Source organism: Hyperolius riggenbachi, chromosome 10 (genome assembly GCF_040937935.1).
Source record: "Hyperolius riggenbachi isolate aHypRig1 chromosome 10, aHypRig1.pri, whole genome shotgun sequence".
Classification (NCBI taxonomy): Eukaryota; Metazoa; Chordata; class Amphibia; order Anura; family Hyperoliidae; genus Hyperolius; species Hyperolius riggenbachi.
The window spans coordinates 162381524-162405475 of record NC_090655.1 but is presented as its reverse complement, the minus strand read 5'-3'; the positions used below and the strand labels follow the sequence as shown (position 1 = coordinate 162405475).

The following is a 23952-nucleotide window of genomic DNA, read 5'->3' as shown; positions in this document are numbered from 1 at the left end:
AACTTTCTTGTGAGTACTCTAATGCGGAAAATAAAATTGTGTGCAGCGCTGGCCTCACACAACAAGGGCTGGTTAATGCACAGGCAGAAGGTGGCCTCATTAATATGTCTGGGGAGATGTTCCCCCCAGAAATAGAGAAAGGTTTGTGTGGAGACAATGACAAGCGTGAGTCTATGGACATAGATATGAGTTCAGCGGATACCTCTGTGTCTGTTTCATTAGATAGCGATTGTTTAATGCCTTCTGAAGTTTTGGTTGACAAAAAAGATATCGTTGTAGATGATAATGTTTACTTTTTACAGGATGTAGAATATAAGAGGAAAGGAAGTGCAGAATCTCTCTCTGTGGACAATGAATATGGAAAAAAGGGGGAAGATGTTTCTTCTTTTTCAGAGAAAAAAGAATCTGAAAAGAAGAAACACAAGGGTCATAACAAATCTGCTAAAAATGAGCTTGTGTTAGCTGATACTGAAAGTGTGGTAATTAAATCTACATGTAATAAGGAGGGTGAAGATAACAATGAAAGTTTTGCATGTAACCAAGGAATACCGAATGAGGATCGGTATAAGAAAGGTTTTTCAAAAATAATTTCTGTATTACATAAGATGTTTGAAAAGAACCCTTTTTTAGAGCGTAGGGAAAGGAGAATAGCCTGCCGTAGAGAAATGGTAGGAGATGAGGATGTGTTGGAGGAGGATTTTGTAGAACCGCCTGAAATAATCTTTGAAGATACTATCACAGAATTTTGCTCTTTTGACATGATTTATAGAATTGAAAAGAAAAGGTTTATTATCTTAGACGGTCACTCAGATGAAGTTATAATTCATACACTGGAATGCGGGGGAAAATTTGAGAAGATTCATACAGTAGGTGCGGGTGATCCGGATATTGGTTTACAAGCTGATTTCAGGGCGGGCGGTCAGAGGTTTATTATTACAGGTGATAGGATTCTCTGGCATGATCAATCAGGAAAGCAAGTCTTTGCTCCTGAGGAAGTCAGGGAAGCTTGCAAAAATCACATCCCAAAATGCCTTCAGGTCCTGCAAGATATAGAAAAAACTAAAGCAAGTGTAGGCATGCAGAAACCTGTGGAGTCTGTTACACTGGAGGTGCCGGGTTTGGTGGGTGTAATCAGGGGTGAAGATTTTCCGCCCCTGGGGTCACCCTCGAATCCGACAGCTCTTGCTCCTCTTGATAACCAGACTCAAAAATCAAAACCTTTGTCTTATGCTAGGGCTGCCAGAAGTGTGCCTAGTGGAAGAAGAGTTCCAGCTCCCCTGGAGATGCAATTAAAAACTGGTATGCCAGGAAGAAGAAATGTAGTGCGTCTTAAATGGGATAATGAAGGGGTCGTTCCCAATAAGAAGGTTTTTGTATCCTTTCTTCTAGATATGGGGTTCAGACCAGCTGATCTGTTTGCTATTTTAGCTCCAGGAGATCCCCCTGCTTACTATGACATAAGTTTCATGTTACAACATGGGCTAGACTCCTTCATGGAGGAAAGACTCAAAAATACAATAAACAATAAATGGCATGGGTTTACAGTAATCCCATTATCGAGACAGTCTTTAATCAAGAAAGCCCATGTTGTGACCATGAATGAGAGTATCCCTGCGCGTGATGTCTTGGCATGGGTCCAGCACTTCTCTGATGTCATGGCCCCTCCACAGCGAGTCCTGGATGACATGGGGATATGGTAGGGGGAGTATGAGGTGACCATCAAATTACGTACCAAAGATGGGGTGGTCACCCATATTCCCCGGTCATCTTTGATAGGGAGAGATCGCATCACTGTATTTTATCCCGGTCAGCCCAGGACTTGCAACCATTGTGGTAGGAGGGGCCATTTCGCCTGTAGCTGTCCTAACCCGAGGTGCAATCTGTGCCAGGAATTTGGACACTCAGCCAAAGAATGTAAGGCTATCAAATGTGATTTTTGTTTTGAGATGGGTCACCCCTATACAGAGTGTCCGAATTCCTGGTGGCAGATGCCCTCGGAGTTAAAAAAAAGCCGTGCTGGCCTCAATGGAAGAGGAAAGGTGTGAGTCTGCCCAAGCTATTCCTGATGTTTCTGTTCCGTCAACTTCCAATGTGTCCCCTCTTAAGTCAGTCTTACCTAGTCGTTCTTTTTCAACTTCCTCTGACATTCAGGTCGGCACGGCCACAGCGAAGGCTGGGCCCGTGAAGGGATATCACGTCAGGGATGCAGCAGGAGGTGCCATGGACTCTTCTCCCACTGGGCAACAGCCCAAATATCAGAGAGGTTCAAGGGGCAGGGGCTGTAGGCAGCCTGTACCTTCTACCTCTTCTGCAGAAACCACAAATCTTACCCCATCCCGTCCTCACACCCGTTCCTACTCCCTTCCAAGATCCCTTTCCGCATCCCAACCTACCCCTCAACCCGAACCCCAATCTGGTTTTTCTTTTCGGCCGTCATCTGGGTTGTCTGGTGATTCTCAGGCAGAAGATCCTCGTGCCCGGTATGATCCGGATTATCCAGAGGACAGACTGAAAAAAGTTGAAAAGAAAGGCAAAACAGTTGCCGAATTAAGAGATTTAGTTGTCAAATAGGTTTGAGGCCTTACCTCTTGACCAGGGTGAAAACCTTTCTTCAGAGGAGGAGGCTATGGATGTGGGTGCATCACCACCTGATCAAGGAGATACTGTCTGATGTGTGTATGTTCTTTGTTGTATAGATGTTGTGCTTTTATTTTTATTTTTTGTCTCTTGTCTAGGAAGCACAAAGAGAAACTTCAACTATCCTGATGGCAGCTCCCCCACCACTCATGTTGGCAACAATCAATGTTGCCAGCATTAAAAATCCCAGAGCTCGAGAATTGGCTTTTTCAATTCTGGCCAGCTTTGATGCTGATATTTTTTTCCTGCAGGAGACTAGACTCACCTCTACAGCTGACCTCTGGTTGGCTGAGAGGGACTGGAGGGCTGGTCTGAGTTTCTGGTCTCTTGCGGGAGAGCCTGGCAGTGGTGTGGCAGTTCTTTTTAAAACTGATATGGTAACATACCGGCGGTTAGTTGAAGTAGAATTGGGGAGGTGTTTGGTCTTAGACGCCTGTGTGAGGGGGCAAGACCTCTGGCTCATCAACATCTATGCCCACCCTCAATCCAGGGGGGAGAGAAAATGCCTTTTCACACAGATCAGGCCTTTCCTTTTTTGTGCCTACCCAGTTATCCTTGGTGGTGATTTTAACACCATTACTAGGGCTAGGGACAGGTCAAGTACCAGGGACCGGGTAGACATTGATAGTAGGTATTTAGTTAGACTGGTTAGTGAGGCTGATCTGGTGGATGTACATATTCGACATTCACCGGATCTCACAGGTTTCACGTTTATTAGAGGTAGTCATAAGAGTAGATTAGATAGGTTTTTTTGTTTCTGAGGGTCTCACTACTTCAGTCCCAAGGCTGTTGGCGGTGGAATTCTCGGATCACCTTATTCTATCGGTGTGTTTGAATACTGCAGATGCTCCTCCCAGAGGTAGAGGTATTTGGAGGATGAATTCGTCCCTGCTGTTGGAAAGGAAAGTAAGACAATCTTCTGAGGAATTTTTTCATGCACAGGTTTCTATCCTGGACTGTTTTAACAGTAGGTCTGAGTGGTGGGAACTAGTCAAAAAGCATGTGCCAATTTTTCAAGGGTCTAGCATTAAGTAGAAGTATTGATAAAAACATTGCTTACCAACAACTAAGGAAGAGGTTGAACGTTCTCGTTTCTGAAGGCGGAGATCCGGGGGAGATCTCTGAGGTCAAACTTCGCCTCAAGCAGCAGCAATACGACCGGCTGACTTCTTTGATTCTGGAGAGGGATCATGGTAAATACCACTCGCCTGACCCTTACCAGAATTACAAACAGAGTTCAGCACTTAAAACGGTCAACGGTCTCAGAGATGGATCTGGGTCTGTGGTGGAAGTCGCGAAGGCCATTGGTGGTCTCGCACCGAGAAAGACCCCGGGTCCAGATGGGTTGACGGCTGAATTTTACAAGGCTTTCACACCCATCGTGGCTTCTCAATTGGCTAGCGTTTTTAACGACTGTCTTGCTGAGGGCCAGCTACCGCCCTCCATGAGACAATCTGCGGTTGTTAAGCTTGGAGGTGTAATCTCCACAGTCAGCATACAACACATAAGCTGACGTGAAGGAGGTACACGCACCAGCACAAGGGATCAGGATATCCCCAGTTTAGTGGAGGAGAGGACTGACTCCAATAGGAGATTGTGGTGCACAGAGTCGGTGCAGATCCGAACAGCCACAAACAACACTTTCGTAATAATGTCTCAGCGCAAAGTAGCACTGAGCGCATAAACCAGGACTGAGGAGATCAGAACAAGTAGACAGAATGAACGCTTGCTAGCTAGCGGCTACTTAGCGACAGCAAGCGTCCAAAACCAGACAGACTGGAATGAGGCAGCTAGTGCGTTGCGGCGATGGCGTGCCTCACAAAGACAGGACAGGATAGTCAGAAAATAGCAGAATCAAGATAGATGAACGTAACACAGATAAATATACAATAAGTATGATTTCCTAGCGTATTACAATTACAGCTATCAATGAAACTATTTGTAACGTCTGACTAACATATGTATATATCGGCAATGAACCGATATATGACATAAGCAGGAACTCTGACTAAGACTGGAGTAATACAGGGAACAGGACTCAGAAGGATTCGCTATCTCTTCGCAGAGATGAACGCAATCCACAAACAGGACCAGGAACAGGATAACTAGCTCAGCGTGCTGGAACGCTGACTAACGGAACACAGGATATAAACAGTTCGTGTACGTATATATCAGCGACACTGATGTATCAACGTAACACGAATACAAGGAAAATAACAAAATGCGCAAGTATGCGTATATATTGGCGATGAACCAATATATGACACAAGACAAGCAAGTAACAACTTCTAGAACAAGAACAGAACTAGGAGGACTCGCTGACCCCTTCGCAGGAGTCAGCGCAGTCCACACGGACCAGGAACGAGGTGGGGCACGAGCAGAGTAACAGATAGAATCTGAGACTATGGTAGCCCCTGAGGCATTGCAGGAAGCAGTTCTTTATACTGAGGTCATCCAATGGGAGCAGACCTGCAGATTCCCACACAAGTGAATGGTAATTAATCACAGGCTGATAGCAGGAAAAGGCAGACAATGATATGCAGCCTGCAGGAAAGGGACCGCCCCTCCACTGCAGCAGACAATGTTTGTTTACACAAAAGCATATTAAACTGTCATAAACTTCAGAGCGACTGCAGATGGAATCAGCAACTAGTTTAAGTGCAAACCAAACTATGCAAGCAAATGCATGTAATGACATTAGAACTGCTTGGTTTGCAATACCACTGCAGTCAGCAGTAAACGCTGCAGAAGCGATCATAACAGTACCCCCTCCCTTAAACGCGGCCTCTGGACGCCTATGAAAACTGACATATTTCTCCTGAACCACCCAAACCAAAAAATCAGAAGTGGGAAATCCAGCAAACTGATCTGACTGAAAATTCATAAAGGTCGGATCCGTCCGACAAAACCAAATTCCCGAATCAGTCTCACCAAAACTAGACCAATTGGAACCAGAACCTACAGAACCATGCCCGTCAGCACTACAAGCCTCAGTGTGACACCCATCAGAACCACGACTTCCAGAAAACAACCGCAAGAAACTCTCTGCGCGATACCCACCGCCTTCCAAGGACTGTCCAAAAACGCCAAAGCCTTTGCAATGCCCACCGGAACTGTCCTTACCAACACAAAACCCACTGTTGAACCAGTCCAAGGTACCAGGACAAGTTTCCTCAGAGATCTCCCAGAACACTTGGAAGCTCCAAAGAGATCCCCACAGGTCAGAACGCCCCTTAGGCTCACATGGAGAACTATCAAGAACCCCTATGGAACCCAGGGTAACTCCAGAGTCAGGGTCACAAGGACAAACATCAAGATCAGGGCTTTTAGGGACCAGAACCATCTCCGGGCATGCAGGCCAACCGGCAACATCAGAACATGTCTCCACTAGGGAAGCACGTGAGCACGCTAACACAGACACATCTGGGCACTCTGGCATACGAAGCACATCTGGGCACACCGGCACAAGAGAAACCTCTGGGCATGTCAAGGAACTGCGAACCTCAAAGTCAGTCAAGACAGGACCGAAACCAGAACTGGGCAAAAAAAATTCATCATGACCAGACTTCACAGTTACTGGATTCTCACTAAAAACTGCAGGATCAGACTTAGATGTCGCTGATTCCAGCAAGGTTATTAACAAATCATGTTCAGGGGCATTTACAAGACAGGGCAAATCTTCTGATGTATGCACTGAACTAGACAGGGTTCCCATAGCTTCTTCAGGACTAGACAGAGACTCATCAAATACACTGGACTGGAGCTCATGAAGGGCTGCAAAACAAGTCAATATTGCAGCAATCCCCACTGAACTAGGCAAAACTGAGAAACTCACTGGACAGGAAGGGGACTCTGGAACTACTGCCACACCGGGCAGAAAACCAGAATTTTCCAGGATACAGGGCTGGGTCTCAGAAACACTCATTAACCCGGACTGAAATTCTGAGATTTCTATTATTTTTTCCAGCGAGTCAGAATTATCCATGTTACAGGGCAAGACTTTTGAAACATTCAGAGGACAGGGCTGGAGTTTCTCGGCTGTTACAACACTGGAGAGGGACTCAACAACATTGGTTAAATCAGACTGTGTACAGGGCAAAGTATCTAACACATTTGCTGACGAGGACAATATTTCAATGGCTTCTGCTTTGCTGGGCAGAAATTCATCAAGTTTTATTAGAGCAGACTGTAATTCCAAAACAGCTGCTAGACAAGTGAATATTACTGCAACACCAACTGAGGTAAGCAATGCCTCAGACCCTTCTGCTAGAGGGTTTGAAATATCCAAAGTACTGGGTGAAGCATAAGACTCTGCGACCACAGCTTCACTGGACAGGATCACTGAACAGTCCATATTGCAGGGCAAAACCATGGAAGCCCCTGCTGGACAGCATAATGATTCTGTGACCTGAGTTTCATTGGGAAGATCTACTGCACAATTCATGGTACAGGGCAAATTTACTAGAACATTTTCTGAACAAGGTAATAATTCTACGATTTCAGGTTCACATAGCAGATGCTCTGAGCTATTCATGAAACTAGAGCGAGGTGTAGAGACAGGAAGATCAAGACACAAAGTTTGTGCATCTGAAGCACTATTCAATTGTAAAATTGGAAAATTCAGATGCTGGGGTTCTGAGGTTTCTAGACAGGATTGCTGGGACTCAGAAACTAATGTAGTGCATCTACTGGCATCTGCTGGATCAGACAGAAGTTGAACTTTATTAACACAGGTAATTTCTGCAGAAGTGTTTGCAGAGACAGGCAAGATTTTTCTGGTGTCTGTTTCACTGAACAAAGACTCATGAGTACTGGCTAGGCTGGACTCAGAAGTCAGCAGGACCTCTGGATTCTCTGCTGAGAAATTTGTGCAGGGCAAAGTTAAGAAAGTATCAGTGGCTTCTGTTTTACTGGGAAGTAACACTGAGTTATCCATGGTACAGGGTGGAGTTACAGGAACATTCACAAAACATGGCAGGGACTCAGTAACTGGAGAAGTGGGACAGTCTCCAATTGACAGTGTGTCTTCCCTGGTATCAACTGATTGAATCGCATAAAAATCGTCCAAAATCATCTTCCACACATCGATCAATGGAGCCACAAAGTCATACCCACACACACCAGTTTTTATTAGGTTATAGGCAGACTTAATGCATGCATTCAATACTAATTCACTTTTTGCACTGTAAAACTGACACAATGAACTTGCATCTTTCTTCCATTCATAGACCAGGGCTTCCATCTCTCCTTTCTCAAATGGAGGATCCCATGCATATTTAACAGCTGAGCATTCCGGCTGATCATAGTTTGCAAATGTGTTAGTGGCAGAAACATACATTGGGTTATCTAGCAGGCGATTGGCCGATTTCTTATTCCTAAGGATCTCCAATACCTGTAGCAAGTGTTGAACTGTAGTGTATGCAAATTTCCCTTGCTGCACGAATAAATTGATCTGTTCAATACTCTGTAATATATCTTCATAATCATATTCAGATAATTCATTTAAACAAGAACTTTTATTTTCCCTGGCTAGCAATGAAAGTTCATTAGTAGTTTAATAGGTCCATTTGACTCCCCTGAATGGTGACTGAATTTCATTATCTGCTACTGGCGGAGTCTCATTACAGATCTGATGCGCAGTCGCCAAGGGCAACGACTCCGCTGATTGTAACGCTTTTCTTTTGGAGCGTTTACGTTTGGCTTTAGACCCTGCTGCCCTAGCAGAAGAAAAGTTATCAGAACAATTATCTGCTTGCTGATTATTTTTGTAGGCAGTAGAAGGAGCAGCTGATTGACAAGCTGCCAGGAGCTTATCAAAAGGGCTAGGCAAATCGGTTTTGCGCAGCCAGTTATGGATCACAAACGCTAGAAATTCCAGTGGTCTCTCTTTTAAATTGGTATGATCCAAGACATCGTAGGCCCACTGAAACAATCTTCCCTTAAATAAAACATAAACTAGCTGGGGGGCCCACGTTGAAACAGGAGTAGCCTGGAGCTCGGGATTGGCCAGGAACCTGGTACATTCAGAAAAAAACTCATTTTCTGTTTCAGAATTGAGTCTCTCAAATTTCTTAAAGGAACAGGAACCATAACAAACAGTGTCATTTTTGCTGGGAACCCCCCCCCCCCCCACAATGGGGATTGGTAATGGGGCTACCATAATGTTAAGCTTGGAGGTGTAATCTCCACAGTCAGCATACAACACATAAGCTGACGTGAAGGAGGTACACGCACCAGCACAAGGGATCAGGATATCCCCAGTTTAGTGGAGGAGAGGACTGACTCCAATAGGAGATTGTGGTGCACAGAGTCGGTGCAGATCCGAACAGCCACAAACAACACTTTCGTAATAACGTCTCAGCGCAAAGTAGCGCTGAGCGCATAAACCAGGACTGAGGAGATCAGAACAAGTAGACAGAATGAACGCTTGCTAGCTAGCGGCTACTTAGCGACAGCAAGCGTCCAAAACCAGACAGACTGGAATGAGGCAGCCAAAGCGTTGCGGCGATGGCGTGCCTCACAAAGACAGGACAGGATAGTCAGAAAATAGCAGAATCAAGATAGATGAACGTAACACAGATAAATATACAATAAGTATGATTTCCTAGCGTATTACAATTACAGCTATCAATGAAACTATTTGTAACGTCTGACTAACATATGTATATATCGGCAATGAACCGATATATGACATAAGCAGGAACTCTGACTAAGACTGGAGTAATACAGGGAACAGGACTCAGAAGGATTCGCTATCTCTTCGCAGAGATGAACGCAATCCACAAACAGGACCAGGAACAGGATAACTAGCTCAGCGTGCTGGAACGCTGACTAACGGAACACAGGATATAAACAGTTCGTGTACGTATATATCAGCGACACTGATGTATCAACGTAACACGAATACAAGGAAAATAACAAAATGCGCAAGTATGCGTATATATTGGCGATGAACCAATATATGACACAAGACAAGCAAGTAACAACTTCTAGAACAAGAGCAGAACTAGGAGGACTCGCTGACCCCTTCGCAGGAGTCAGCGCAGTCCACGCGGACCAGGAACGAGGTGGGGCACGAGCAGAGTAACAGATAGAATCTGAGACTATGGTAGCCCCTGAGGCATTGCAGGAAGCAGTTCTTTATACTGAGGTCATCCAATGGGAGCAGACCTGCAGATTCCCACACAAGTGAATGGTAATTAATCACAGGCTGATAGCAGGAAAAGGCAGACAATGATATGCAGCCTGCAGGAAAGGGACCGCCCCTCCACTGCAGCAGACAATGTTTGTTTACACAAAAGCATATTAAACTGTCATAAACTTCAGAGCGACTGCAGATGGAATCAGCAACTAGTTTAAGTGCAAACCAAACTATGCAAGCAAATGCATGTAATGACATCAGAACTGCTTGGTTTGCAATACCACTGCAGTCAGCAGTAAACGCTGCAGAAGCGATCATAACAGCGGTTATTCTCTTGTCAAAAGGTCGTGATCCTGAGATGGTTGAGAATTGGCGTCCCATCAGCCTTCTAAACATCTACAGGAAGATACTGGCAAAAATTTTATTCTGGCGTCTGTCCCGGGTAACGAATATGCTTTCCTGCCATCAGCACTGTTCTGTTTCAGGTAGGAGTACACTCTCAGCACTATTAGCTGTCCGGGAAGTCCTGGAACGGTGCAGGGCTGAGGGTTGGGGAAAGTACTTGCTGACTTTGGATCAGTCAAAGGCTTTTGATCGAGTCAATCATAAGTATCTGTGGCGTCTGCTTTGCGTTTACAGTTTGCCGGGTGGGTTTGTTAATTGGCTACAGACACTATACAAAGGGGCTGAAAGTTTCATGCTCATCAATGGATGGGTCAGCCAGCCTTTTGAGGTGAGTTCTGGGGTCCGCCAGGGTTGCCCTCTGAGTTCTCTGCTGTATGTGTTTGCCATTGACCCTTTCGTAAGGAGGCTAGATGGCTGCACGCTTAGTGGAGTTCCGGTGGATGTCCCTGGTGTCTTGCCTCTGAAGGTGTTGGCGTATGCTGACGATGTTACTGTAGTGATCTCGGGGGCAGAGGAGGCATTGGTGGTTGCCGAAGAGATCGCTCGGTACTCGTTAGCATCAGGTTCAAAGATCAATCCAGATAAAAGTGAAACTTTCTGGATGGGAAAGGATGGAGAATCCTTTGAACTTCCTGGTTCCTTCCCTGTGCCTCAACCCGAAATAAAAATTCTTGGCATCAGATTCGGCCCAGGCGATTATGGCCTGCGAAATTGGGAAAGCAAACTAGAGGATGTCAGCGCAAAAGTAGTACGTTGGAAGAGTTGGAGTTTAACTCTTAGAGAAAGGGTTGACTTGATCAAAACCTATCTGGTTCCAATCATGTTATACGTCAGCTACGTTGCAATCTTGAAAGCATCCCTGTATACCAGGATCAATGGCTTGTTCTTCCAGATGCTCTGGGGGAACAAGCTGTAAAACAAAAGAAAAAACAGGGCACCGAGAGCCCAATAGTGCAATATAGTTTTAACAGAGAAAATCTGTCTAGATAGTTCGTGCAGAATTATACTCACAAAAAAGGGTCACCAGCAGGCAACCACTTGAAAGGCAGGTGGGGAGAATTGGTACCCGACCCCACTCGGGTATAAAAGTCGCTCTTTGTAGACAGGAGAAAAAAGGAGGCGTACCCCTCCACCAAGGGTGGATAAGTAATATGTATCAAACGCAGATAGAACAGAGGCGCCAAAAAGAGTAAAAACACTATTACTTAAAAACAGTAAAAAGAGGGAAGGGAAGGTGGACTTACCTCCCTCTAGCAGTGGACAACAAAACTCTGAGGTAGAGTAGAATGCATTTATTAAACAGTGTAACTCCTAAAGGGGGAACAAGCTGAACCATGTACGCAGAAATATTACTTTCAAAACTAGGCGGGAGGGTGGCCTAGGAATGGTCAACCCGATTGTTTTTTTCTCTCTGATTTTCATTAAGTACAATGTTGGTAATATGCTTGCAGAGAGTCCGCCTAGTTGGGTTAGTATTTTTCAGACCTGGTGTGAGCCTTTCCTTACAAGTTGGAAGAGTGGAGGCCCAGTGAAAAATTTGAGAGCACGCCATGGCTACCTTCCGGCTTACGTTATGCCTTGTATGAAGAAATTATTGCAGTGGGGATTGATGGTGGAAGATATCAGATCGGCCGAGAGGAAAGCCCTCTTAGTCCGGGTGATAGATTCGTACTACCATGACACACTGGCCTTGAGAGATTGCCCAGGCACAATCTTAGAGGAGGGATTACGAGAGCTTAACTCGTCGCAAATTCCGAATAAATTGTGGGACATCGCCTGGCTCACTTTTCAAGGCAAGCTTGATGTTGGGGGGAACTTGAGGTGCAGGAGTGTGGTGGAACGTGTTTGCCCTCGACAAGGGTGCAGTGTTGAGGAGAGCATGGACTATTTCCTGTTGTCATGTCCATTCAATATAGAAGTGTATAAACAGGTGGGTGGGGCCCTCAATATCCCATTTCTGGAGCATCTTAGTTATGCTGAGTGGGCATATGGAGCTTTCAACCAACGCCAGGGTTATGATTTGTGCACTTTATATATAGTCAGTTTAGTGGTTAGGCATTACACTTGGTTAGCACGGTGTGATTTAGCTATTAGACAAAATATCTTGCCTGTCCAGGTGGTGGTGAGCAACATACTCGGTGAGGTTGGGCAAATTCGGTACTTGGAGAGGCGTAAGCTGGGAAGAGGGGCTTGGATTCTGGCATGGCAGAATATCAGGCCTCCTTAACCTGGTGAAGTCTCTCTTAGTGATGGGTCTTTTCTGTCCCTTACTACTCCACTGTAGTTTTTGACTTTTTTTTGGTTAGCTTTTTGAAGATAGGCCGCAAACACAAAGGAGTTATCCCTTTGTGTTTCCTCGTGTATGTATTTGGTTGAGGTTTTATTATTTTTCATTTTATTTTGTTTTCTTGCACTGTCATGTGATCCTTTTTTTCTTGATTTGGTCTTGTTTCCGTGTGTGTCTTTAGTCCTCTGCATTCTAATTTATGGACGTAAAAGTTCCGTATTTGACTGTATGGGCAGTGTATGTAACTGTATGTTGGTGCTTTTATTTGCGTGATTGTTGTAATGTAGGTGCTGTGTTTTGTTTTTTTTTTGTTTGTTTTTTTGTGGTGGGTTAGGTCCTGTGTAGTATGATCGAGTATGTATGGATATCTCTATGGTTTTATGGTTTTATGGTTTTTCTATGGGCAAAGTATATTTTTGATGTTATTGGTCTTTCTAAGGAAAATATCCTTATGTAATATTTCTTTTTGATGTGTATACTTTTATTATTATTTATGTGTATGCTAATGCATTCTTGTTTGCTTATTTTCAAATAAAATATCACAATCTAATCCCTACCATAGTCATATGTCTATGTATGTTTCGTGTAGTGTATGTATCGTAGTCTGAGGCCAATTTAGGGGGGAGCCAATAAACTTATCTGTATGTTTTTGGGATATGGGATGAAACCAAAGTGCCCGAAGGAAATGCACAAAGACACGGGGAGAACATACAAACTCCTTTCAGATGTTGACCTTGCTGGGATTCAAACCGGGGACCCAGCGGTGCAAGGCGAGAGCTACCGTGCTGCCCAAATGGCATCACTGTTATCAGAGGCAGACACACAAAAAGCCTTGTGATGATGACATTCTGGTGGTGGTTGTAAGAATCTTGTCTTGAAAAGCTTGTCCTTATCACCTTTGGAAAGTATAATAAAATAGTAACTCGCGCTAAAATAGAACCTTTTATTTTTCACAGGAATTCCCAATCAAAGAAAAGTTCCCAACATGCTTAATTCACATAAAGATACACTCCTTCACCATACACTCCCAACACTCATATCCTTCACAGAAGGGCCCTTCAGAAAAAATAAATAAATAAAACAAAAATCAGATAAAAAAATGCATAAAACTTGAAATAGCTGCAGTATTCCTGAATTTCAACAAAAGCAAAAAGAACCGTTAGAGTCACTCCAACAGACAGTCCAAGAAACATGTGCACTATTTCCAGCGTCAGGTCATATGAGCTAATCAATATTCCAATTAATCTCAGGCTCCCACACTTGATTATATGGGTATCACTCATGTTTCCGTAGTGCAATATTTGTCTGGCACCAATCCTTGCCCGGCTTCTAGTCCGCTTACCGGTAATCAGTTGTACCTAGACGGATCCCTCCTCAGTATTCATGTACTCGTTACCTCCGCTGTCGGCTTCTGTTCACGGCATACGTAACTTCCGGTTGTAAAGTCCAGAGCTCCGCTCGCCGCACATCCGATCAGCTGATCTGATACACTTCGGTGACGTCACCTAAGACCTTTAGAACTTTGTATTTCTGGTTGCCGCTGCGCGCTTAGCGGCCAACTAAGTTCAAGATCTTTGTAGCAGAGTGTTGCAAATTTCAGAGTAAACCTCAACGCGTTTCAGCCAATATCGTTGGCCCTCATCAGGAGGATTTAGTCATACTGAGCTGTCGGCCATCCTTCCAGTATATATAACTTGTAGTCCACCATTCTGTTCCGCCCATATGCAAATTCCTTAAGTGTCAGCCTCTCTTAAAGTCGTAGTACCTTAATTGCACTGCTTCCTTCCTATATCCTGCATTTTTTTGCATCAATGATGAATTGTCTCTTACCTAATTATATATTTCTTTTACCAAACAAAATATAGCCATAAAATATGAAAATTAAAAAAATACAAAAAAACTACAAATATACTCTGAATGTTTACAAATATCATTCACACTCATATCCCAACATACTTCATTTGAAAAAGGCAAACAATTCCATTTCGCTATTTAGGCCCTTTGGTGCCATTGTGTCCAATTGATAGATCCACTTGGACTCATTCCGGGACATCTTGTCTATGAAGTTCCCTCCTCTTTTATTATGTTGTATTATTTCTAACCCAAAAAAGATGGTACCCCTTAAAATCCCACTATGGTTTTCTTTATAGTGTTTGGAAAGGGGATGACCTTCACTTTTCTTTTCAATATTATTGAAGTGTTCCCCTATCCTCCTATGCAAACTCCTTTTTGTCCTTCCCACATACCTCTTATTGCAGGGACACTGAATACAATAGATCACCCCACAGGTGGTACATGTGATCTGATCCTTTATTTTATATACTGTAGAGTCAGGTGCTTCAATCTCAACGATTTTCTCAGGATTCCCCGTTCTCCTACAATTTAAACACAGTCCACATCTGGTAAACCCCCCTCTACCCTGTTTACTACCCCCCCATACGTTCATCATTGTTTTTCTCAGTAGCAGCTGTAGCTATAGATAGTCCAACATTAGGGGCCCTCTTAAAAATTAATTTCGGTTCTACCGGTAGCGATTCTCCCGAAATCATTCCCATCCCACTCATCCTTATTCCTATAGTAATAGGAATAAGGAAGAGTGGGATGGGAATGATTTTAGTGTGGTGCTCCAATACAGTGCACAATCAAATAAAATAGCTGGTATTATTCGCAAGCATTGGGAAGTCCTGAAGGAGGATAACGTCTTGGGAGAATCGCTACCGGTAGAACCGAAATTAATTTTTAAGAGGGCCCCTAATGTTGGACTATCTATAGCTACAGCTGCTACTGAGAAAAACAATGATGAACGTATGGGGGGTAGTAAACAGGGTAGAGGGGGGTTTACCAGATGTGGACTGTGTTTAAATTGTAGGAGAACGGGGAATCCTGGGAAAATCGTTGAGATTGAAGCACCTGACTCTACAGTATATAAAATAAAGGATCAGATCACATGTACCACCTGTGGGGTGATCTATTGTATTCAGTGTCCCTGCAATAAGAGGTATGTGGGAAGGACAAAAAGGAGTTTGCATAGGAGGATAGGGGAACACTTCAATAATATTGAAAAGAAAAGTGAAGGTCATCTCCTTTCCAAACACTATAAAGAAAACCATGGTGGGATTTTAAGGGGTACCATCTTTTTTGGGTTAGAAATAATACAACATAATAAAAGAGGAGGGAACTTCATAGACAAGATGTCCCGGAATGAGTCCAAGTGGATCTATCAATTGGACACAATGGCACCAAAGGGCCTAAATAGCGAAATGGAATTGTTTGCCTTTTTCAAATGAAGTATGTTGGGATATGAGTGTGAATGATATTTGTAAACATTCAGAGTATATTTGTAGTTTTTTGTATTTTTTTAATTTTCATATTTTATGGCTATATTTTGTTTGGTAAAAGAAATATATAATTAGGTAAGAGAAAATTCATCATTGATGCAAAAAAATGCAGGATATAGGAAGGAAGCAGTGCAATTAAGGTACTACGACTTTAAGAGAGGCTGACACTTAAGGAATTTGCATATGGGCGGAACAGAATGGTGGACTACAAGTTATATATACTGGAAGGATGGCCGACAGCTCAGTATGACTAAATCCTCCTGATGAGGGCCAACGATATTGGCTGAAACGCGTTGAGGTTTACTCTGAAATTTGCAACACTCTGCTACAAAGATCTTGAACTTAGTTGGCCGCTAAGCGCGCAGCGGCAACCAGAAATACAAAGTTCTAAAGGTCTTAGGTGACGTCACCGAAGTGTATCAGATCAGCTGATCGGATGTGCGGCGAGCGGAGCTCTGGACTTTACAACCGGAAGTTACGTATGCCGTGAACAGAAGCCGACAGCGGAGGTAACGAGTACATGAATACTGAGGAGGGATCCGTCTAGGTACAACTGATTACCGGTAAGCGGACTAGAAGCCGGGCAAGGATTGGTGCCAGACAAATATTGCACTACGGAAACGTGAGTGATACCCATATAATCAAGTGTGGGAGCCTGAGATTAATTGGAATATTGATTAGCCCATATGACCCGACGCTGGAAATAGTGCACATGTGTCTTGGACTGTCTGTTGGAGTGACTCTAACGGTTCTTTTTGCTTTTGTTGAAATTCAGGAACACTGCAGCTATTTCAAGTTTTATGCATTTTTTTTATCTGATTTTTGTTTTATTTATTTATTTTTTCTGAAGGGCCCTTCTGTGAAGGATATGAGTGTTGGGAGTGTATGGTGAAGGAGTGTATCTTTATGTGAATTAAGCATGTTGGGAACTTTTCTTTGATTGGGAATTCCTGTGAAAAATAAAAGGTTCTATTTTAGCACGAGTTACTATTTTATTATATTTTGTCTGTTACTATTATCTAAGGGTTGAAGGGATCCCCTTTGTAACACGCAGCTGACATTTTGGTAGCCACTAAGCGCTAGTTGTGTTATAGAATTTCAATTACCTTTGGAAAGTATACAGCTGGTAGCAGATTTCACAGAGTTGGAACGCCAGAGCAATTAAGAGCTTTTATTGTATCCAACCGGGATACACGGTGCAATCTTGGTTACAAAACTTATCTTTAAAATGGCATTACATTAGCTCAAAACACATGAAGCAAAGCAAACATCAGCATGTAACAATACGGATATTGAGCAAAGCTGAGATTAATATGAGCGCGCTAGAGCATACATATAAGGATCAATCTTATATATGGAAAAACCTCCAGATCCACAAGTGTTAACTAACCATACGCCCCCGAAGGTGTGATATGGGCGGGTTCCAGATGTCACCCCTATTAAACACTTGCTATTGGCTTATAGAACTCTGTGATTGACATCCAGAACTCTGTGATTGACATCCGTCTAGTGCGCAAGCTCGAAACCTATGCCCTGTACTCTAAATACCTAGAAGCCTGTGTTTAGGAACACAAGTCATTGTTTGGCCCTGGCCATCCCAGGTTTAGACAGCCAGTCTGCACATCACATAGATAATGCTGCATTCTGACCTTTACTGTTCCCTGTAATGTTTCCTCTTATATTCAAGAATTTGTATAGAGAGAGAGCTCTGCATACAATCTTTGACTGAAACACTGGTCAATTTGGCTATAATAAGGGCCATACCTTGCAAGACCCTCTAAGGATCTTACCGTCCCCCCTAAAGACTTATATGCAGAATTCTCCTCTCAGATTTCCTACATCACCCTCTGTTTAACCCTTCACTCTGCCAGTCCATATTGGTCTCCACGACTTTTCCCTTTTTATGTTCCACCTCTCCATGATCACACACAGTCACTTTTCTAGGTGGCCCACACCCTGGGAGAGAGCTAAACCTCTAAGCTATACTGGGGATGCCCTAATATGTAGCACCTACACTCAGACGCATCCATGTCACAGGCGTATCACTTACATACTTGCATGTTCATGGAAGAGTGAAACTTGCCATTAAAGGGAATGCTGGAAATAGATACCTTTTAATGGACTTCTCATATGGCATGTCTGAGCCTGGAAACTTTTCATACTACAACTTATATCTAAGATATTGACTTATAAGATAATATGTCTAACACTAACTTTCTAACCTTCTAACCATACTGCATATTCTCAAACACAAAATCACTTGTGTAATCAACCCCTCCTAATGATCAGTGGGTGCTTATCTTAACAATTTAAAACAAAAATGTGGTCTGATTTTGTGACCTGGACTCCCATGGAGTATTATCTCTCAAGATGGGCACTGCGAAGCATTGCTCTTAACACTTTGAGGAATAACATAGTTAAACCTCGACACTAGATCCATCTGGGACCTTTGCTCACACCGTAAGTTCCCCCCTTGTGAGATTCACGTCGTCGGACCCCTTATAACCATGTACCATAAATGTGTTTGTAGACTTCATGTTATAAAACAAAAGTAAACTTTTTCTTGCAACCACAAGGAACCTTGGTCTGTCCTCCGGTACAAATTGTCAATCTTCTTGTCTCATAATAACAGCAATAGTAATGATAATAATAGTCATAATAGTAATGATAATAGTCCCAGATGGTACATCCTGGAAAAAAGAAAGCGTTAGCACTTTGGGTTACATTTTGCCGAATCATTCTTTCAGTCTTTTTCTCGGTTCTCGGAAATCCTGCTCCTCTCCAGGTCTGGACTGGCATCTGGAAACTTTCGTTTGTATGGAGGAAATCTCGCTAGCCATCTCAGCTGCCATCTATTCAGCTTCCTTGAATCCATGTTGTCAAACCACCTGAAATCGACATAGGAACATATCATTCCTTATTATTGGTTGTGCCTGACCCTTCTGGAGTCGGGCCTTTCCCTTTATACACTTTACATTGATCGATATGCACAATGATTGGTTTCTGTGGAGCCCTTTTGAACTTTTTCTTGCTTTTTGGTGGATTGAATGACAAATCCCTCTCCACTACCAAAGTGGTGTCACTGACCTTCTTTATGATTTTGTAAGGACCTTCAAAATTTGCTTCCCATGGACCTGGCTTTTTGAAAGTTTTCACCATCACCCATCCCCCCGGGACTTACTTGGCCGCTGTGCCATCTGCAGTATGTACTGGCTCTGGGCGACACATGTTTGTGGCTGCAAACTGCAAAGTCCTTTGCAGTTGTGCTTGCAATCTTTTAACCATCTTTCATGACTAATGGTCTGTTTTTGCCCCTCTGAAAGGAAAGGTTCGTTCAGGAAGACAAGACGCATTTTCCTCCCTGTCATAAGTTCATGTGGTGACACTTTTGTGGCCGCTGCAGGTGTGGCTCGATACGCCATCATTACAGCTGGAAGGTGGGTAACCCAGTCTTTTCCATAGGTCAGGATCATTCTTTTTAAACTCGTCTTAAGAGTACCATTCATACGTTCCACTATCCCAGGGGACTGGGGTCTGTACGGTATGTGGAACTTTTGGTCTATCCCTAAAAGGGCACAAAGTGTTTTCATCACCTGACCAACAAAACTTGGTCCTTGATCTGACTCAATACATTTGGGTAACCCCCACCTACTGAAAACATGTTCCCATAAGGCTTTAGCTGTACACAGGGCTGTGGCAGATTTGAGAGGTATGACCTCCACGTATTTTGTGAAAATGTCGACTATTACCAACGCAAATCGCAATCCCCCCCCCCCCCCCTGGCTACAGGGAGTGGGCCTATGAAATCAATCTGTAGGGTCTCCCAGGGACCTCCTACCACAGGAACCCTCTGTAAAACAGGTTTTTTTTTACCACTAAGGCTGCATCTGAAATGACCACCAGCTCAGTGTGTACCACCTATATAGACTTTCTACACACTTTACATTCAATTCAGATGCAAATCATATGCAAATCTGCTACTACTTATCATGCAAACAGGAAACTCAGGAGGAGGGGCTGGGAGCAGCTAACCTAACAGTTACATAGTTACAAAGTTAAGGAAAGGTGGGGGGGAAAGGCTGCGCATCTCTAAACACATGCTGCAATTGAATGGTTAATCGCACAGGCACACACCGCCTCTGCCAGACTGAAAAATGCATGCCCTGCATCCAAGACAAGTGCCAACATTTATTAAACCAGGAGGTACTTTAGCTTCCAATATGGTTTGCATGCAAAGTATATTATACTAGACACTTGTGCCACGGTGAGGCAGACCTCCGGGCAAGTGACCTAACCTAAATTTAAAACCTCGGGAGCAACTAAGCAGAAAAAATGTGTAACTTACATTTGGTAGAACAGCGAGGAGAACGCCAGCGCATACCACTAAGGCTGCATCTGAAATGACCACCAGCTCAGTGTGTAGCACCTATATAGACTTTCTACACACTTTGCATTCAATTCAGTTGTAAATCATATGCAAATCTGCTACTACTTATCATGCAAACAGGAAACTTATGAGGAGGGGCTGGGAGCAGCTAACCTAACAGTTACATAGTTACAAAGTTAAGGAAAGGTTGGGGGGGGGGGGGGGGGGGAAGGCTGCGCATCCCTAAACACATGCTGCAATTGAATGGTTAATCGCACAGGCATACACCGCCTCTGCCAGACTGAAAAATGCATGCCCTGCATCCAAGACAAGTGCCAACATTTATTAAACTAGGAGGTACTTTAGCTTCCAATATGGTTTGCATGCAAAGTATATTATACTAGACACTTGCGCCACGGTGAGGCAGACCTCTGGGCAAGTGACCTAACCTAAATTTAAAACCTCGGGAGCAGCTAAGCAGAAAAAATGTGTAACTTACATTTGGTAGAACAGCGAGGAGAACGCCAGTGCATACCACTAAGGCTGCATCTGAAATGACCACCAGCTCAGTGTGTAGCACCTATATAGACTTTCTACACACTTTACATTCAATTCAGATGCAAATCATATGCAAATCTGCTACTACTTATCATGCAAACAGGAAACTCAGGAGGAGGGGCTGGGAGCAGCTAACCTAACAGTTACATAGTTACAAAGTTAAGGAAAGGTGGGGGAGAAAGGCTGTGCATCCCTAAACACATGCTGCAATTGAATGGTTAATCGCACAGGCAGGGGCGCCTCTAGTCATTTTGTCACTCCAGGCAAGAAAACTTGTGGCGCCCCCCTCCTCCCATGAAAATTATCCTAATGCAGCAGCATTTCACCAGAAAATAATTCTAATGCGGCAGCATTTCACCAGAAATTACACTTATTGCGGCAGCGTTTCACCAGAAAATACATGGGGGGGGGGGGGGACATATGGAGGTACAGAGGGACAGAAGGAGGCATGGGGTTAAAAAAAAAACTCACAAAGAAGGACAGAAGGAGGCACAAGGGGACAGAAGGAGGCACACAGGGGGACAGAATGAGGCACAATGGGGACAAAAGGAGGCACAATGGGGACAAAAGGAGGCACAATGGGGGGCAGATTGAGACACAAAGGAAGGCAGAAGAAGGCACAGGAGGACAGAAGGAGGTACACAGAGGGGCAGCAGGAGGTACAGGGTGACAGAAGAAGGCAGGAGGGCCAGAAGGAGGCACAAAAGAGGACAGAAGGAGGCACATGGGGGACCGAAGGAGGCACAAAGTGGGGCAGCAGGCAGCACAAAGGGGGACAAAAGGAGCAAAAGCACAAAGGGGGCAGAAGGAAGCACAGGGAGACAGAAGGATGCACAACGGGGGATAGAAGTATGCACAAAGGGAGACAGAAGGAGGCACAACAGGGGAGCAGAAGACGGAAGAGGGGGATGTAAGGAGGCACAGGGAGAAAGAAGGAGGACAGGAAGAGCCAGAGGGAGACAGAAGAAGGCACAAAGGGGCACAGAAGGAGGCACAGGGGGACAGAGGAAGGCACATGGGGATTGAAGAGGCACATGGAGACAGAAGGAGGCACAAAGAGAGACAGAAGGATGTACAGGAGGACAGAAGGAGGCTGAGTGGGACTGAAGGAGGAACAGGGGGCAGAGGTAGCCAGGGGGACAAATAAAGGCAAGGGGGACATAAGGAGGCAGAGGGGGACAGAAGGAGCCAAAAAGGGGCACAGAAGGAGGCAGAGGTGAGCACAGGGGGACTGAAGGAGGCACATGGAGACAGAAGAAGGCACAAAGGGAGACAGAAGGACAAACAGAAGGTCAGACATGGCACAAGGGACTGAAGGAGGCACAAGGAGACAGAAGGAGGCACAAAGGGGGAAAGAAGGATGCACAAGGCACAGAGGTGGCAGCTGCCTGCAACTTACGCTAAGTAGATGCAGCAGAAGCAAGTAATAGAACACCCATAGGGTGGGTCTTAGTCCATGGTGGGGCTTAATTTGGGGGTGGGGCTTAATCCAGCAACATGGTGCCCACCAGGACCAATGGCACTCCAGGCAATGGCCTGTATTGCCTATGCCTAGAGGCGCCCCTGCGCACAGGCATACACCGCCTCTGCCAGACTGAAAAATGCATGCTCTGCATCCAAGACAAGTGTCAACATTTATTAAACTAGGAGGTACTTTAGCTTCCAATATGGTTTGCATGCAAAGTATATTATACTAGACACTTGGGCCACGGTGAGGCAGACCTCCGGGCAAGTGACCTAACCTAAATTTAAAACCTCGGGAGCAGCTAAGCAGAAAAAATGTGTAACTTACATTTGGTAGAACAGCGAGGAGAACGCCAGTGCATACCACTAAGGCTGCATCTGAAATGACCACCAGCTCAGTGTGTAGCACCTATATAGACTTTCTACGCACTTTACATTCAATTCAGATGCAAATCATATGCAAATCTGCTACTACTTATCATGCAAACAGGAAACTCAGGAGGAGGGGCTGGGAGCAGCTAACCTAACAGTTACATAGTTACAAAGTTAAGGAAAGGGGGAGGGGGGGGGGGGGAAGGCTGCGCATCCCTAAACACATGCTGCAATTGAATGGTTAATCGCACAGGCATACACCGCCTCTGCCAGACTGAAAAATGCATGCCCTGCATCCAAGACAAGTGCCAACATTTATTAAACTAGGAGGTACTTTAGCTTCCAATATGGTTTGCATGCAAAGTATATTATACTAGACACTGCGCCACGGTGAGGCAGACCTCCGGGCAAGTGACCTAACCTAAATTTAAAACCTCGGGAGCAGCTAAGCAGAAAAAATGTGTAACTTACATTTGGTAGAACAGCGAGGAGAACGCCAGTGCATACCACTAAGGCTGCATCTGAAATGACCACCTGTGCGATTAACCATTCAATTGCAGCATGTGTTTAGGGATGCGCAGTCTTCCCCCCCCCCCTTTCCTTAACTTTGTAACTATGTAACTGTTAGGTTAGCTGCTCCCAGCCCCTCCTCCTGAGTTTCCTGTTTGCATGATAAGTAGTAGCAGATTTGCATATGATTTGCATCTGAATTGAATGCAAAGTGTGTAGAAAGTCTATATAGGTGCTACACACTGAGCTGGTGGTCATTTCAGATGCAGCCTTAGTGGTATGCACTGGCATTCTCCTCGCTGTTCTACCAAATGTAAGTTACACATTTTTTCTGCTTAGCTGCTCCCGAGGTTTTAAATTTAGGTTAGGTCATTTGCCCGGAGGTCTGCCTCACCGTGGCCCAAGTGTCTAGTATAATATACTTTGCATGCAAACCATATTGGAAGCTAAAGTACCTCCTAGTTTAATACAGCGTCGTACTGACCCAGCGAAGTGCCGATGTTTTGGTCGGTGGGCCCCGCCTCCACATCTCCAGTGGGCCCCAGGGCCAGTGGCGTAGGGATAACTATGGGGCCCATAGACGGGGCGCCTTTTCTGGCTACTTGTGTTTTAATATCTTCTTTAATGCAGCCCTGGCTGGGCCATTTCAATAAGTACAATCACCCCCCAGAAGATTGTTGCAGAGACCCAGGCAGGCAAAGGGACTATTTTAACCTTCCGCCTCCCTGCGCTCTCTGTCTCCAGCCGGCAATTAGTTTATAGTTCCGGCTGAACAGAGAAAACACAGCAAGTGGGCGTGGCTCCACCCCTCCCCTCTACAGCAGACAGAGATGGGAATACAGCCAGAGACGAGAGTTACTCTGGTTACTGGAAG

At 44.5% G+C, this 23952-nt stretch overlaps 1 protein-coding gene across 1 annotated transcript in view; it reads left to right on the top strand.

Moving 5' to 3' along the window:
* Positions 1-23952, top strand: part of SH2D4B (SH2 domain containing 4B) — a 1318135-nt gene that overhangs the window by 536248 nt on the left and 757935 nt on the right. The gene's annotated exons all lie outside the window — the stretch shown is intronic.